Consider the following 15,036-nt stretch of genomic DNA (forward strand, 5'->3'; position numbering starts at 1 on the left):
TGATCACTTCACCCACTTGCCCAGCCAGCAGTGTGTGTGAGTGTGTGTGTGAGAGTGTGCGTGCGATCTATGAATGTGTGTGTGTTTTCTGCCTCCCCACCTGGCCAGCAGCTGCTCAGAGTCAGGGGCCAAATCTCCCTTTTCCACCCACTCTGCACCCCGATCCATAATCAGTGTGTGGGAAAGGGTTTTCCTCCACTGTCTCCATAATCTCCTGGGGAAACCTTGTCTTGCCCAAATGACTGGGGCCGGGGACACCTGTGTCCCCAGCCCGCGGGTGTCACAGTACTTCGGGAACACGGGGTGTCTCTCAATGGCCCAGAGCTGGTGTGACAGCTCATGGGGACCACCAAGAGGGGAGGTGGCCACCAGAGAGCAGTCGGGGAGACACTGGCTGGCAGAGCTGCAGAGGCCCGAGTCAGGAACCAGCGGAGGCGGCCAGGGCGGGCTGGGGCGGGCGGGAGTGGGGTGGTGGCCTGGAGCGCTGCAGAGAAGGAAGCCCTGGGCTGAGCGGGTGGCAGCTCTCCAGGAAGAAGGTGGAAGAGACATGGGATGTTGCACGTAAAAAAGTTCCTTTAAATCACATCATATTTCGAATGCTATGAGGGAGGCTCCGTCTGTAGAGAGCCTGCGCCAGAAGTCTTTTCCAAAAAACAATGCTTTCGCTTGGTGCAGAGCATCATTCTTTAATTCATGTGTTTTCATATGGAGGGTTCTTAAAGCAGGGCACACCTAAGTAGGGAAAAAACCTCCTAAATCCCGCAAACGTGAAAAAGGCTGTGTGCATGTGAGCACATGTGTGCGCTGGTGTCTGCAAGCCTGGCTCACACGTACCTGGGTGCGGGCAGCGCGGGCAGCTTATTGCTCGGTGCCGTTTAAATGAGAGCAAATGTTTCAAAGCTCTTCCTTCCAGGTTTGATTTGTTGGCCTAGGTCTTCTGCAGCAACTAATTAGCTTAATGAGTTTTCTTAATTCTCAGCTGTTAGAAAACCACGTTTCTGCATGGAAGCCAGTCCTTTCCAAAGGAGAGGGGCTTGGCATTTCCTACCTGGACACAGAGCCCCCTGTTCCCTCTCACCCGGCACACCATCCCCTCCCCACTCACTCCCCACCACCCCCCAGCTCAGAAGATGGTGGTGCCCAGCTCAGGAGGCCTGGTCCTCTCGCCGTGCTGCTGTCACCTGCCCAAAGCCCCTCTCGCTGCCTCTCCAGAGCCCCTCCTCTTCCTGGGAGGAGGCAGCACCACTGGGAGCTTAAACCCCTCACAGAACTGCAGGGAGGAACTGGTTCCTCCGGAGGGAGGCAGGTGCCGTGGGCGCCTCCTCCCAGATGCGTCCTTCCTAGCGGTCTGTGGGCCTGGTTTTGCGGGGGTCGCCAGCCTCGTTGCAGAGCCTCCCGTCCAGGCTGTGCACGGCCTGGGCACGGTCAGGCCAGCCCTGTGTTGTCAAGTCTTTGGGGCGGGGGCAGTATCTGCTCAGCCCTGAACCTTTGTGGAAACAAGAACCCTTCTGGCTTTTCCGACCCATTTTGCGGAAACTTGGAAGAAACTATCTCAAGAGCTCAGAACGCAGCGATGGGGGGGGGCTGCATCTGGCTCCGCTGTTCATCATTCAGACACTTTGGGCAAGTTCTTTCCTTCCGTGGATGTTCCCGAGTGCCCACAGCAGGCTGGGTGGGCGGGCTGGGTCCTGGGCCAGCCCCGCCTCTCTCGGGGTTTTTCCTCCCTATGGAAGTGGGGTTGACTAGGGTTTTAGGATGCGCTTGTGAGAGAGTGTGGGGGCCATGGAGGTGGGGGAGAAGGCGGGGAGGACACCAGGGGAGCTGTGAGTTGACATGGGCTGCACCTGGAAACACAGCTGGGTGGGCCAGTGCATCCGTAAATAACACGTGGAAATGGGGTTCCAGCCCTGCTGGGTCCCCTTCCCCCGAAACCAGGACTCTTTGAGCTTTGGAGACCAGGCCTCTGACCTGCCTGGCGGAAGTCCACACTCAGCTTCCCCTTTGAAGGAGCAAATGAAAGTCTGACGAGCCTGCCCCATCCACTGCCGGGGCTGGGCTCCCGCCGTGGCCAAGGGGCTCCAGGCCCTGCTGGCCCCTCAGTCTCCTTCACCCCTTGAGCTCCACTCCCATAGCTGGTGCCCCACCTTCTCGACCCCGAGCCTCAGGGGAACAAGGACCACCACATGGCGGTGACTTTGCAAGCTTCGGTTCTGTGGGAAGACCTTCTGGAAGATTCCCTGAGATGTAGGAGCACCGTATCTGCTGCTGCTGCCTTCTTGAACCCTCAGCTCTGCTCCCGACGCGAGATCCTGGGGAGATGGGCACCGCGTGCGACCCAGGAGCAGGGGCACCGGGGCTGAGACTCTCTCCTGGACCCAGAGCCTTCTCTTCCGGCGGGACCCCAGACTTCACCCCAATGAAGGGAGCGTCTGTCAGTCTTGTAGGGCCCCCTCTTTATCCACTCCGAGACCACGTCCTCTGACAGCGTGGGGTCCCCTCCGTGCGGGCTTCCTTTGGGAGGGGATGGGGGGCAGGAGGGGCGAGGTCAGGACACAAGACTTAGATGCTCCTCAGATGCTGTTGACCCCACCTGTGCCCTTCGGGGTCAGAACTGTCACCAGGGCTGTGGAGAAAGACCCTGGGCTGGAACACACAGGAGCCTTCAACCAGAGAACGAACGTCTGTCCCCACAGCTCCCCACCTCGTTAGCAGGAAATGGACGCAAACCACGCTGACACTCACCTTCCCGTGTGCCGAGAGCCTCCTGTGAGGGTTTCAGGAGTCTGTGCCCCTTGCCTGCTGTTTGTCTCAGGCTGGGGTTCATCCCCCTAGAATGCACACGGAGCTGTGCCAGGGTGTCACGGAGGCAGGAGGCAGAGGACACGCACGGCCACAGTGGACGTTTGCCTGTGGACCGTCCCAGCGCGCGCTCCCGGCAGCGACGGCTAAAGGGCTTGCGGGCCTCGGGCGTCCTTGGGGCCGCTCTGATTCCTCTTCTGTGGCCTGCAGAGCCCGCTGCCTGCCTCGCGCACACCCACCACGCCTCCCTCTGCCTCCCCTCCGCGCCTCCATCCTCTCCTCCCAGGGTTCCCGTGCAAGGTGGCCGGGGGGCTGTTTCTGAGCTGTTCACTGAGGACATCTCACATGTGCCGTCTGAGCTGTGAGCCAGGGAGGGGCTCCCTTCTGTTCGCTGTCTTCTCCTTTCCCTCCCGGCACCTGCAGCCCAGAGCTCACATTTGGTATCAGTACTGCTGGCTGACAAACGCATGGAGCCGGCCAACGTGATTAGCGTTTTGAGCAAGAATCAGGCAGTGGGCGAAGGTCAGGGCACCCAAGGAGGGAGAAGAGGATGGGGGAGGAGGGAGAGGCGAGGGAAGAGGAGGCTCCCACCAGGGAGGACCAGTGTGATGCTCTGGCCCAGTCCCGGCTGGCGCCCAGGAACAGAAGCCTCCCAGCTCTGCGAACGTGTTCTCCTCGAGCCGGTGCGTCCCTGCATTTGTCCGCCCCTCACTGAGCAGCGGAATGGCACTCTATTCATGATGTTTTGATTTCTTGGTCTCTGGGGACACTGACTTTGATGGATGGAGACGTGGCACCCGCACAATATACCATAAAATAACAGCTCACTTCCAGAGCGGGCGTGAGCCGCTGGAGCCCACCCAGTCCTTTAAAATTAAATACTTTTAAAAAAAAAATAAAGCTTGGGGGAAGACACAGTCACAACCCGCAGATGCCAACGGCCGGTCGTGCTGTTGATTTCATGGAAAGTGTCGGCTTTACCGATGGCCGTGCCCGAGGGGTGGCCGGCCCGCCTGCCAGGGAGGCTAGCACAGTGCCTGGTCACAGCTTGGCCCGCAGGCTGGCCCCGGGGTGGCCTCGGTCAGCCTTCTACTTAGTTCTGCTAGTGACTGGGATGTTTCGTTTTGGCTCTGTTGCCTGCAGACTCACAGCCCCTTGCTTTCCATAATGCTGCTTTCAGCACAGGGATCCCAAGTTGCAGGTGGTCCCTCTGCAGAGCAAGCCAGCAGACAGCTCTGGTGAGCCCCCCGTGTGTGTCACGGCAGGCAGGAGTGTCCCCGAGGGCTGTCCTTCTTGTCTTGTGGGTCCCGGTCAGCGCTGGGCCATGGCTGAACTCCAGTGGTTGATGCTGACAGCCTCTTTGGTGCAAGAGGGTGGTACCCAGGAGAGGACCCATCTCTGTGGTTATGGGCCACGTGGAGGCGTGGCCGCTGTGCTCCTGGCGAGCCCCTCCCTCCCAGCGGCCTCTGCTGGGTTCTGATCATGTCCTCCTTACCCTGAGGGCTTCATGAGTCCTAAATCAGATGGCAGCCGTAAGGGTAGAATATGGGGCAAAACTGTTTAATCTACGTTGTCAGTGTGGGGAAGATATATTCCTTCAGTTCTATTTTTTCAGAAGGTGTTATCAAATGTGCTGGTGATTCACGTATAGGAAATATATTCTGTTACATTTTTCACCTGCCGGGAGCTGGCTTTGGCAGGTCCTCACCGTCTCCTCCACTCGCTGGAATCCATTTATCTGGCGTTCGTGTGGGAGCGTGGGGGCCGCTGCTGGAGCACCACTGGAATTAAGTATGAATTAAATGTACCATTAAAACAAAGTGTTATCACAGGCATTTAATGAGTTTTATTCTTTAACGGTTTCATTTTGCAATTTTTGACGCCCAGCCGGCTTCCTGTCTCATTTTCTCTCAGTGGACCTTCGGTTAGGAGTTGTCGTGTCACTTAACATCAGAGGGGCGCTGCGTGTTCCCTGTGGTTACAGTTGTCCCTTTCGGCTCTGCTGGAGCGAGTGTTTGCTCAGAGGAGAACGAAAGCGGGAAAAGCCAAAGTGGTGGGGTTAAAAAGGGGTTAAAAAGAGCGAGAAGCTAAGATTTTTCCCCCCAGAAATACCATGTGTGCGTGTGTCCAGAGCAGAAATGAAAGCGTTCAGGGTGGATGGGCTTCGCCAGGGCTCAGCGAGAACTAAGAGACAGGCCTCCTCACCCAACCCCCCAAGTCAACCGAGTGCGGCCAGGACTGGCGGGCTCTCATGTTGCCTTATTTTACGTTCATAGTCCTGCTTCCCGCTCCCTGTCCCTCCAGACCCCCCCTGCCCTCCGCCTGGCTCTGTGCAGCCCAGCCATCCTGTCCTGGGGGCAGGGAGTGCCTGCCCACCCCCCGCCCTGGGCGGCCTTTCTGAGCTCCCGGCCGACAGCTGTCCGGGCAGGACCCGGGGAGTCAGCCCCACCCCTCCCGTCAGCCAGGAGGTGCAGTTCTGACTTTGTGCCAGGCCCGGCCTGGCCCGGGCACGGGATGGAGCAGAGGAGGCTACAGCTGCTCTCCCCGAGCACACCTTGATTTAACAAGCAAGTAAAGGACCCCAGCTGTCCTGAGAGTCTGAGAGGGCGGGGAGCCGGGGCCATTTCTAGGGCATGGGCTCTCAGAGTCTGTGGCGCAGAGCTCGGGCCTGGAGGAGGGGAGCAGCCGTGTGAAGGCTGCAGGAAGCGCACAGTAGGGCTGCAGGAATGGCCAGGATGGAGGCTCTGAGCTGGCGCACAGAGTGGCCAAAGTGGCGTGGACACCGGGGAGTGTGCGGGATGGTCGGGGCCACCGGGCCCACTGGATGGAAGCTGACTACCTTCCTAAAGTGGACCCAGGCTGCTGGGTGGGTGCTGGGCGAGCAGGGCGGGGTGGCCAGGTCCAGGGCTCTGAGAGAACCTGAGAGCACCGAGAAAATCAAGACCCCCAGACTTCTGGCTTGAGCCATTGGGTGAGTGGGGGTGCTGTTCATGGTGCCCCCGAGGGGGCCTGGGCAGGAGCAGGGAGGGAAATAGAGAATCATGCTCGGAACACACTGGGTTCAAGATGCCTGTGGGGCTTCCGGGAGCTGCTAGGAAGATGGCTGGACAGGAGGGCCTGGAAGACAGGGGTTGGGGGCAGGTGTCGGGGTCGAGGCTGGGAACAACCTTTCAGAGGCACCACATCTGGATAGCCTGGGTGAAGTGGCCTCACCCACTCGCAGAGAGGACAGACCACGTCCGCCTGGACGTCAGAGGAATCCCGTCCGTGTCCTCGGATATTCCAAGAGTCTCTCCATCTGCAGCACGTCTGGTCTGCACTGTCAAACCAAACGTCCCTCGCCCTTCTCTGGGTTGCAGGACCTTGGGTCACTCTCAGAAGGACAAGAAACCTCCTTAGAGGCAGGAGGTGCTGGCACCTGACCTCGTGTCTCTGCCGTTCGCCCCACAGCCTGCATGAGCTTCGCTCCTCTGCGTTTTTAATCACACGCAGTCCTCAGTTTCCTCCGGGTGCGGGAGAGCCTGTGCCCCGTGAGGGGTCCTGTCCCGCGGGCCTGTGCTGCTGTGTGGTCTCAGAGGCGGAAGCGCTCCTACCCACAGGCGGGCGGTGAGTGTTCCCTGATGCTCCTGCGTCAGTCCGAGCACCTCCTGGGCGCCAATGGGACGTGAAGGGGGTGTTGAGGTCCCTTTCCCACACGGTGGGGCGACAGACTCCGGCTCGGTGGCCTTGGGCCAGTGACGGAGCTTCTGAAAGTCTCCTTTGCTTCACGCCGGGGCTGGTGGGGGGACGCGGTGCCAGTAGCTGGCTCAGTCACGGAGCAGCCGCCCGCGGGCCGGTGCTCATGTTCCAGGCACATCAGGTATTTCAAGCCCGGAAAGGAGGCCCCTGGGCACCTCTGCACGCAGGACATAAACGGCTCCCGTTCCCCCTCAAACATCCAGCTGGCACCGGTGTGCTCGCCCGCAGCCTGGCACCGTCCCTGCAGCCCAGCTCCAGGCCCAGCGCAGGTGGCTGCCCACGCCCGCCCCTCCCGTCCCCTGGCGGCCGTCCTCCCCCTGCGCGGGGAGCGGGGGGCCTGTTTGGCTCTTGGAGACACTGCCTTTCCCTCTGTCCTCATCAGACTCAGGGCTGAGGATCTCAGCCAAGTCCTGGAGCGCCTCGTTTAAAGTGGTGATGAGCTGACAATTCTGGCTTCAGAGAAACGCAGAGGGTGGGGTGCGGTGTCCCAAAGGTGAGAGGAAATCTGAGAACCAAAGAAAGTTCTCTGGGCTGCCCCGCCTTGGGCTGCAAGACCCTCACGTGTGGCAGGACTTGACCCTGCTGGCCACTGCCCTGCCCAGACAGCAGACAAGCCAGCCAGCGAGTGTGCAGGCGATGGAGCAGGTCCTTGGGAAGAAAGCACCGCGCCAGCCGCAGCTTCGCGCTCTGATGGCTGAGTAAATACGCGGGAGGCAGGGAACAGTGGTCCACGGCGGCTGTATCATTTACAGAGAGGCTCGGGGAATCTCGGAGGAGCGCAGACACTGCATGCATATTAAAATGGAAGTGGCAATTAACTACCAAAATAAGACATTTTTATAACATTTTTATTGAAGTTTTAATGAACAAATAAAGAAACAGAAATCTGCATGCGTCTTGCGAGCCGTATAGAAATGACTAAATCAAGATGAAATGGCAAGAACCAGCAACCCCTCAACTTCTGATGCTTCTCAAAATGAGCAGGCGGGCGAGCTCAGGTGCCCCTCCCCCCGACGTGCACACGCGCGTGCACACACACACACTGGGCCTCAGCCCAGAGACCAAGAAATGCACAAGGATGTGACAGGGTGCGAGGGGGCAGAATGGAAGACGGGGGAGGAAACAGGGGGTGGGCAGGGGGCTGCACTGTGCATGGCTGGTGGGGGGCAGCCCTGCACCACGGAGCTGGGGCCCAGAGGTTTCTTGGGTTGTGGGGGCAGAAGTGGGAGCCGGGGGGCTTGGAGAGGATGGGAATCCCCACAGCTCCATTGACCAAGGGGGCGCCCTGAAGCAGTCCCCTACCTACCTTGGAGCTGTTTGATCGGAAGGAGGTGGGAAGTTCTATGTGGGAAGGCAGAGGGGAAGTCAGCCCATGTGAGCTACTGGAGCTGTGGCATGGCTCCGCCCATCAGGTCTTGTCACAGGTCAGCCCACAGGCTGAGGTCAGCGTAGGGACCTACAGGGAGGGTCACCTCGGGAGAAGGAAGAGATCAGGGCTGATAAGCTGGGTGGGAAAGATCGCCTTCCACGGGTGTGGTGTCTGGATGGGAGGTTGGGGAGCGGCTGTCAGTCACCCTCTTCCAAACCTTAGGGGCCACATGTGGGTCTTTTCTGATATGGGGGGCGGGGTTCGTCCCCCTACCCATTGCCTTTCCTTCTCTGAGAAATGAATCTCCGTTGCCACAGGGGGCATTTTCCCACGTTCAGCGGGAACGACTCAGGCCGCCTGCTCCCAACAACTGCTCATGATACACAAACTGGTTTACAGTCGTACCCCGATTTTATCACAACTAATTGAAGACTCATTTTGCCACTCCACCCCCCACAAAATTTTACCTGTTTCTTAAACACACACACAGGAATTTGATCAAGAGCTATTTTTCTCAATTAAAATCTGTGATTACATTTCCGAGCTTCCACGGGGCGGAGTTCTGAGTGGGGCTGTGATACACTTTAACTTCTAAACTGCTGGCACCAGTAACCCTGTATATTAACAGATGACAGAGGGAAAGCTCCTGGCTTCCTAGCGATTCTGTAGCAGTTTGAGTTTGTAATAGGGGTTTTGAGCCCAAGCCAGGAACCCCTCATCTGGCAGTGGTGGGAGCTTTTCTCACCTCATCGTCTCTGAAACTGGTTGCATGGATTTTAGTTCCACGAGGAACGCAGAATCCAGAGGACCGTTCACCTCCCGGTCTGGCATGGGCAGCCTTGCAGCACCCGACTGAGGCAGGAGCCCCGGGCTTGGCCCCGACTGGGCTGGTGAGGAGGTTCGGGTGGCCGTCCGACCGACGTCCCCGCCGGGCACGGGGTCCCCGCCGGCTGAGACTGATTCGCCGTCTCTTAGCGTCCAGGCTCACTGCCGTCATGCTTGTCTTGCTTTTGTTGAGTTGTTTTAGTATCTCTTGTTCTTAGAGCTTTTGAAAGTGTGTCTGCATGCCTCTTTGAAATCCCCAGTATCTTTAGGTATTTTTCTGTTTTAGCTCAGTGTACCTTAAAATGGTTTATTAGTTAAGATGCATTAAGGTCAGAAAGTCCAAGTCACCTAGGTGACGGCTGGCAACATGGGGAAAAAAAAAAGAAAGAAGTAAAAATGACCCAAAGAACCAGAAGCAGTAGCCGGCTAGACCGGGAAGAACCTGCCTGCCTGCAGGCCTGTTGGGCCTTCCTTATCTGGGTGGAGAGGTTGGGTTTTCCCCCTCTTTGTCAAAAAGTGTCAGCCAGACCGTTCAAATATGGTTGTGCTGCCGGTGTAGAGTTCAGCAGCCAGCAGTGAGGGCCCTGCCTGTCCAGCCAGGGTTAACGCCTCACCTTCAACAAAGATAGGCTCTTTGGAATTTAGGGGGGAAGATGGGAAAAGTAGGTCCCAGATAAAATGCAGGACACTTACTTGGGCTTGAATTTCAGATAAACAATAAGTAATTTTTAGCATGAGTATGCCCTGTGATAGTTGTAATAGTGCCATAGTTGGGATATACTTACACTAAGAATTATGTGTTGTTTCTTTGATATTCAGCTGTAACTGGGCATCCTGCATTTCTGTTTGCTAAATCTGGCATCCCTGGCAGGGAGGTGCCATCAGTCAGCCAAGCCACCCCTCCCCTCTTGCCCTGAGCCTCTTGGGATCATCTTTTTTCTTTCTTAATTAAAAAAATTCTTTTTCTGGTGGTGGGAGGTAATTAGGTTTGTTTATTTATTTGTTTATTCTTAGAGGAGGTGCTGGGGATTGAACCCAGAACCTCGTGTATGCTAAGCACGTGCTCTGCCACTGAGTTAAACCCTCCCTCTCCTTGGGATCATCTTTAAGAGGTAAATTTTGGGAAAATTTACGTCCACCTAACCCATGTGAACCTTGATTTCCTCGCTCATAAAATAAAGTTGTTGAGAGGATTAAATGATGTGTTGGCAAAGGCACGCAGCCCGGTGCCAGCCTGAAAAAGACAACCCACTCCACTCTAGCCTGCTTGCATCTGTGTTTCAGGCAACATATACACGTGTTTCCTAGAGCAGCAGCTGCAGCACCTGGGGAGGACGTGTTTGTGACCGGCGGGTGTGGAAGTGGCTGGGGCCTGGGGCCGAGGTGGGGCTGGTCCGAGTTGGGGCTGGACCAGTACCTGTTCCCAAAGTGAAACTGCCAAGTCTCCGTTTGGAGCGCTCAGGTGAACACTTGAGAAAATGGCTTCCCCAGCAAGAGACGAGGAGCTGAGGGGCCCCGTCTCTGCGCAGCTGGGAGCCCTCGGGCCAGACGGAGCTGGGAGCCGGCCAAGGAGGGAGCGGGGAGCTGGGCTGGGCCTGCTGCTCAGGCTCGGGGGCCCCGGCTGAGAGGGACTCGGGCTGCCCTTTGTAATGCTTTTCAGCTGGGTGGTGAGAACTGACCTTTCTCTGTGATTCCCAACCAGTTCTTACTTTGGGTCTATTTCCTGATCTTTGTCTCTGATCACGTTTCCGGAAATTGATTTTTTTCTGAGTGCTTATTCAGATCTGCCACTGGATCATGTCTTCTCATGGTGGCGTAAAAATAATGCAGACTTTCTTGTTTCAAAGTGGACAGACAAGCACATGGCCTGGGAGGGAGCGCCCCTCGGTGGGACCCAGGTGGCGCCCCCGTGGCACTCGGTCTCTTTGCCACCCAGTCCAGGGGTCTGCTGGTGCTTCCTGCTTCCGGAAGAACACAGATCCCTCAGTTTCACCGACAGAAACGTTTGGACCACAGACGGGACGGGTTTCTTGTTCAAGTTCTTGCAGAAGTTCGAGAACCGAGGGTGGCTGAGTTTAGACTTCAGCTGGAGTGAATGCCCCAGAGCTGTACCCCCGAGTTCACTCTCAGGTTCGAGGTGGGAGGGAGGAGTTTATAAAGACTCAGTAATATTTGGAGTTGGGAGTGAGCCAGGATGTCACATACAGGAGATCACCTAACTCACGTGTTACGTAATTTTGTTCTGCCTTCTGTCAAACGTTTAGCGGAGATGGAATTTTCCTTGCACTTACAAGAAATGTAATTAGAAAGAAAAAGTTCATCAGCAGACTTGGGGTATATTCAGCTTTTTGGTTTCCATCCTGCGTTGAAATCAATCTTCCAGGGGCCATGACTCCTCAGCCAGTGGTGCCTGGAGGGCGGCCTCCTCTGCGGTCACCAAGGCCCCTCGGTTTCTATTCGAGCACAGGACTAGGGGGTGGGTACCCCAAGCAGAGAGGAGATGCTTGCCTGGTGAAGTTAACAGGAGTCCTGCCTGGGGGCCGGCAAACAGAGCTCAACCCGCCTGGCAAACACCACGTCTCTTGGAAGGACTCAGTGCATCTGAGCTGCACACACTTGCTCAGAGTCCAGCTCTCCACATCTCCCCTCTCGGGGCCACTTTATTATTGAGAAGAGTCGGCTCCAGACCAGGGGCCCCTCCCTCCCCCTCCCTCCCCCTCCCGCACCTCCTTCTCTGCCCTTCTCTGTGTTTCCTGAGCCATCACTCTGCACACTTCTACCTGAAAAACATGCTATGTGCATGGTGGGGTCCTGTTTTAAACCATGTGGCTGATGAAGAGGTGGAATCCGTGAAACAGAGTGACCTCATTTGGGGACATGAAGAGGCGAGGCTGGAGGGAAGAGCCCTTATCAAAGGGGTGGGCTGTTAGCAATAACACCCATTAATAGCTGTGCAGCAGGGGAGGGGAGCAGGCCAGTAGGTGACAGCGAACCAAGTGCAATTCTCTATTAAATGAGCTAATTATATCCTTTAATTTTACTTTCGAAGGATCACGGATACCTTGCAAAAATGCAGAGCGTGTCAAGCTGCTTTCAATACTGTGGAACTAAAAATAATTGTAATAATGATTCATGGTGCAATGTGGACATTAATCCCTGGGCGAGGGGAGGGGAGAGGAGTGGGTGAGGTTCCTAAGCGCCCTGCAGGTGCATACCCGGGGGAGAAGCATCCCGGAGGGGTCCTCTCCCTGGCGGGCCTGAAGCAGAGGCGGCAGGAGCATCCCTTGCTGTGAACTTGCTGTGCGCTCTGCTGCCCCTGTTCCTGTGGTCCTCCAACAGCCCCTGCACACCGGTCTCTCCTCCACACCCGTCCCAGGAGTGTGCCAAGAACCTAGAAATAAGGTTTCCTCTGAGGAGAAATTTCAAAATACCAAAAGTGAGAGCGTAAAACTCCATAGAGACAGTAACAGGGCCAGTGGTTGCCCGGGGTTCGCGGGGAGGCAGGGCTGGGGCACGGAGGACTTCGGGGCAGTGAGACGCTCTGCAGGATACTGTAGTGATGGATACGTGACATGACGTGTGTCAGCCCCACAGAAGGGACCACACCAAGAGTGGACCCTGATGTAAACTGTGGGTTCTGGGTGAGGATCATGGGTTAGTGTAGGTTCACTGATCGTAACAAATGCCCCGCTCTGCAGGGGGGTTCATAATGGGGGAGGCTGGGGGTGGGGGGGACAGGAGGCAGGAGCTATACGGGAAGATCTCTGCTCTGTCTGTTCAGTTTTGCTGCGAACCTAAAATAGCTCTAAAAAATGAAGTCTACTCAACACACAACACCCACAATGAGACACCACCACCTTGAACCCCAGGACTGCAGAGGCAGTGGGGGGAGGGTCACAGGAGCCAGGGGCCCATCAGAAGCGCTGAGCAGGGAGACTGTGGTGGAGGACGTGGCTGCCAGAGCAGTGCTGCAGAGCGGGGTGACACCTGTCTCTCCAGCTCTCCAGGCCTGTGCTTCCATTGGCCCCCCGTCTGGGGATGAATCAGGGATGCGTCCCCCGGGACAGGAAGTGACTGCACCTGGGCCGGGGGCTGAGGGCGCCACGGCAAACGTGGGCCCCGTGGCCTGGGCCACTCCATCCTGGTTGTCTCAGCCTCTCCAGGTAGTGCGTCCCAGATGGACACAGACAACCTATATCTCAGGGCTGTGCTGGACACTGGATGACAGCAGGGAAGACGTAGGCAGAGGCCTGTCTTCAGGCAGCGCCTGGTCTGGCGGGATAGACAGACATCAGACAAACAGTCACATAAATAAATAGCCCACAGAGCGGTGAACGTGCCGAGGGAGGAGAGGGTGAAGGTGTGCGGGGGTGCCACGGGGATGTGCCTGGGTGGAGGGAAGGGGTGGCTTTTCTGGGAAAGGGAAATTTCAGTAGGGACCTGAAGGGTGGGTAGGAGTTGGGTGAAGTAGAAGCTGCTGTGGCTGCAGGGTACTAGGGAGCTCAGCAGTTAGAGGGACTAAAGGCTGGTGTGGCGGGGCGGACGGAGGGAGGGAGCCGTACGAGGCGGGCAGCTGGGGACGTGGGCGGGACCGTGCCTGGACCTGCAGCCCCCAGGCTCATGCAGGGTGTGTGCAGGGCCCGAGCAGGGACTGGCAGGGCCTGGTCTGTGTTTTGAAAGATCAACCCAGTGGCCCTGCAAGCATCCGTTGGAAGAGGCAAGTCAGGAAATGTGCAGCACCGGGGCAGGAGAGGACCAAGCTTCACGTGCTGTGATGGAGCACGTGGTGGGAGGTGGAAGCTACCAGACTTGCTGGTGAATTGGATGCAGGGGAAGAAGGGAGGGGACGGGGCAAGGTTGGCCTTCCATTCCGTGTGAGCAGCCAGGTGGCTAGAGGGGCTGTTTACCTGGACGAGGACAAGGGGGAGGAGCGGAAGTTCCCAGACACAGGGAGGTCAAGCGTCCTGCTTTGGACATATCACTTTTGAAGACTTGGGTTGGTTTTGATGCTTAACTAGCCCCTTCTGCTAAAATAACCCCCAGGGGAACAGCAGAGGGAAACTGATGAGATGAGGAGCACGTGGAGGGAGTGAAGGGTTTCAAATCTATGTTCACGGGGCTGGGGCTTTGGCTGGGGGCCAGGGGTGGCCGAGCACGGCTGTGGGAGAATGCAGAATGAAGCCGGCTGTTGGAGACCAGCTCTAGCTTATCCCAGCTCCTGCCACCATTGCCTTGGGACAAACAGGACCTGCCCCACACCTGTGGCCACACCCCACACGTGTGGCCATGCAGAGCTCAGGTGCAGATGATCTAACATCCGAGCAGCGGAGAGCCTTGTGCTCCCGGGGAGCCAAGCAAAACAGGCACCTGGACCACCTGACCTCAGCAGCCACTTCCCATCAGTCTCCTTGCAGACTACCTAGAGATCACACTAAGGCAAGCAGGTTAAGGGGGTGGGGGCTTCTTCTAATGCCCCTTCTTCCTGGTGAGGGGAAGGTGGAGTGGAGGGTGATTGACCGTCTTCTGGAGCCTCTCCGGCGACGGCACCGCCATCCCTGACCCCCGAGGTCATGTGGGCTCCCCAGGCTGGCCCTCCTCCAGATGCACTGCAGGGCAGAGTAGCAGGCTTCCACTAGAGGGAAATGAGCCCACAGGCAAAATAACAAGACATTTGAGAAGCACACACATTTAAAAAAAAAAAAAGGCAACAAACTGTGTTACAGTTTATTCCAGATTCCATCAGCAGCAGAAATACTAGAGCAGAGAGACCAGTTTTAAAAATCAGCTTAATAAACATGCTGGAGAGAAAGGACATTTTAAGTAAAGTGAAACAAGAATAAGAAAAGATACGAACCAAGCAGAAATGTTAAGTATTAAAATGTATTAGTTAAAATAAAGAGCAAGGCAGGGGACAAATGCCAGACTAAATACAGCTGAGGAATGAATCAATGAGTTGGAGGACCAGTGTGATACATCTGCCCAGCAGAAAAGAAAGGCACAAAGAACATACTTTTAAAAGCTATAATAACCCAAGGAAGAGCGAAGTTAAAGTGCTAACATCTAAGGAATAGAAGTCCCACAAGAAAAGAAAAAGAAAAACACAGCAGAGGAGATACTTGAAAAATGTGAAGATAAAATTTCTGGAATTAAAAACAAAGGATGAATGGTCCCAGATTGAGAAAGGTCTTAGATTGCCATCAAGAAAAGATAAGTGGGTGGGGGGAATCAAACCTACATACTTACAATGACATTTAAGAATAAAAAAAGGTGAAGTTCTGAACGTTTCCAGAGAGGAAGAGAAGATC

The 15,036-nt window shown here is 56.3% G+C and overlaps 1 protein-coding gene across 7 annotated transcripts in view; it reads left to right on the plus strand.

Annotated features, from left to right (window-relative positions):
* RBFOX3 (RNA binding fox-1 homolog 3) overlaps positions 1-15,036 on the plus strand; it is a 393,881-nt gene that overhangs the window by 172,509 nt on the left and 206,336 nt on the right. The window lies entirely within an intron of this gene.

The sequence above is a fragment of the Camelus dromedarius genome, chromosome 16 (genome assembly GCF_036321535.1).
Source record: "Camelus dromedarius isolate mCamDro1 chromosome 16, mCamDro1.pat, whole genome shotgun sequence".
NCBI classification, from domain to species: Eukaryota; Metazoa; Chordata; class Mammalia; order Artiodactyla; family Camelidae; genus Camelus; species Camelus dromedarius.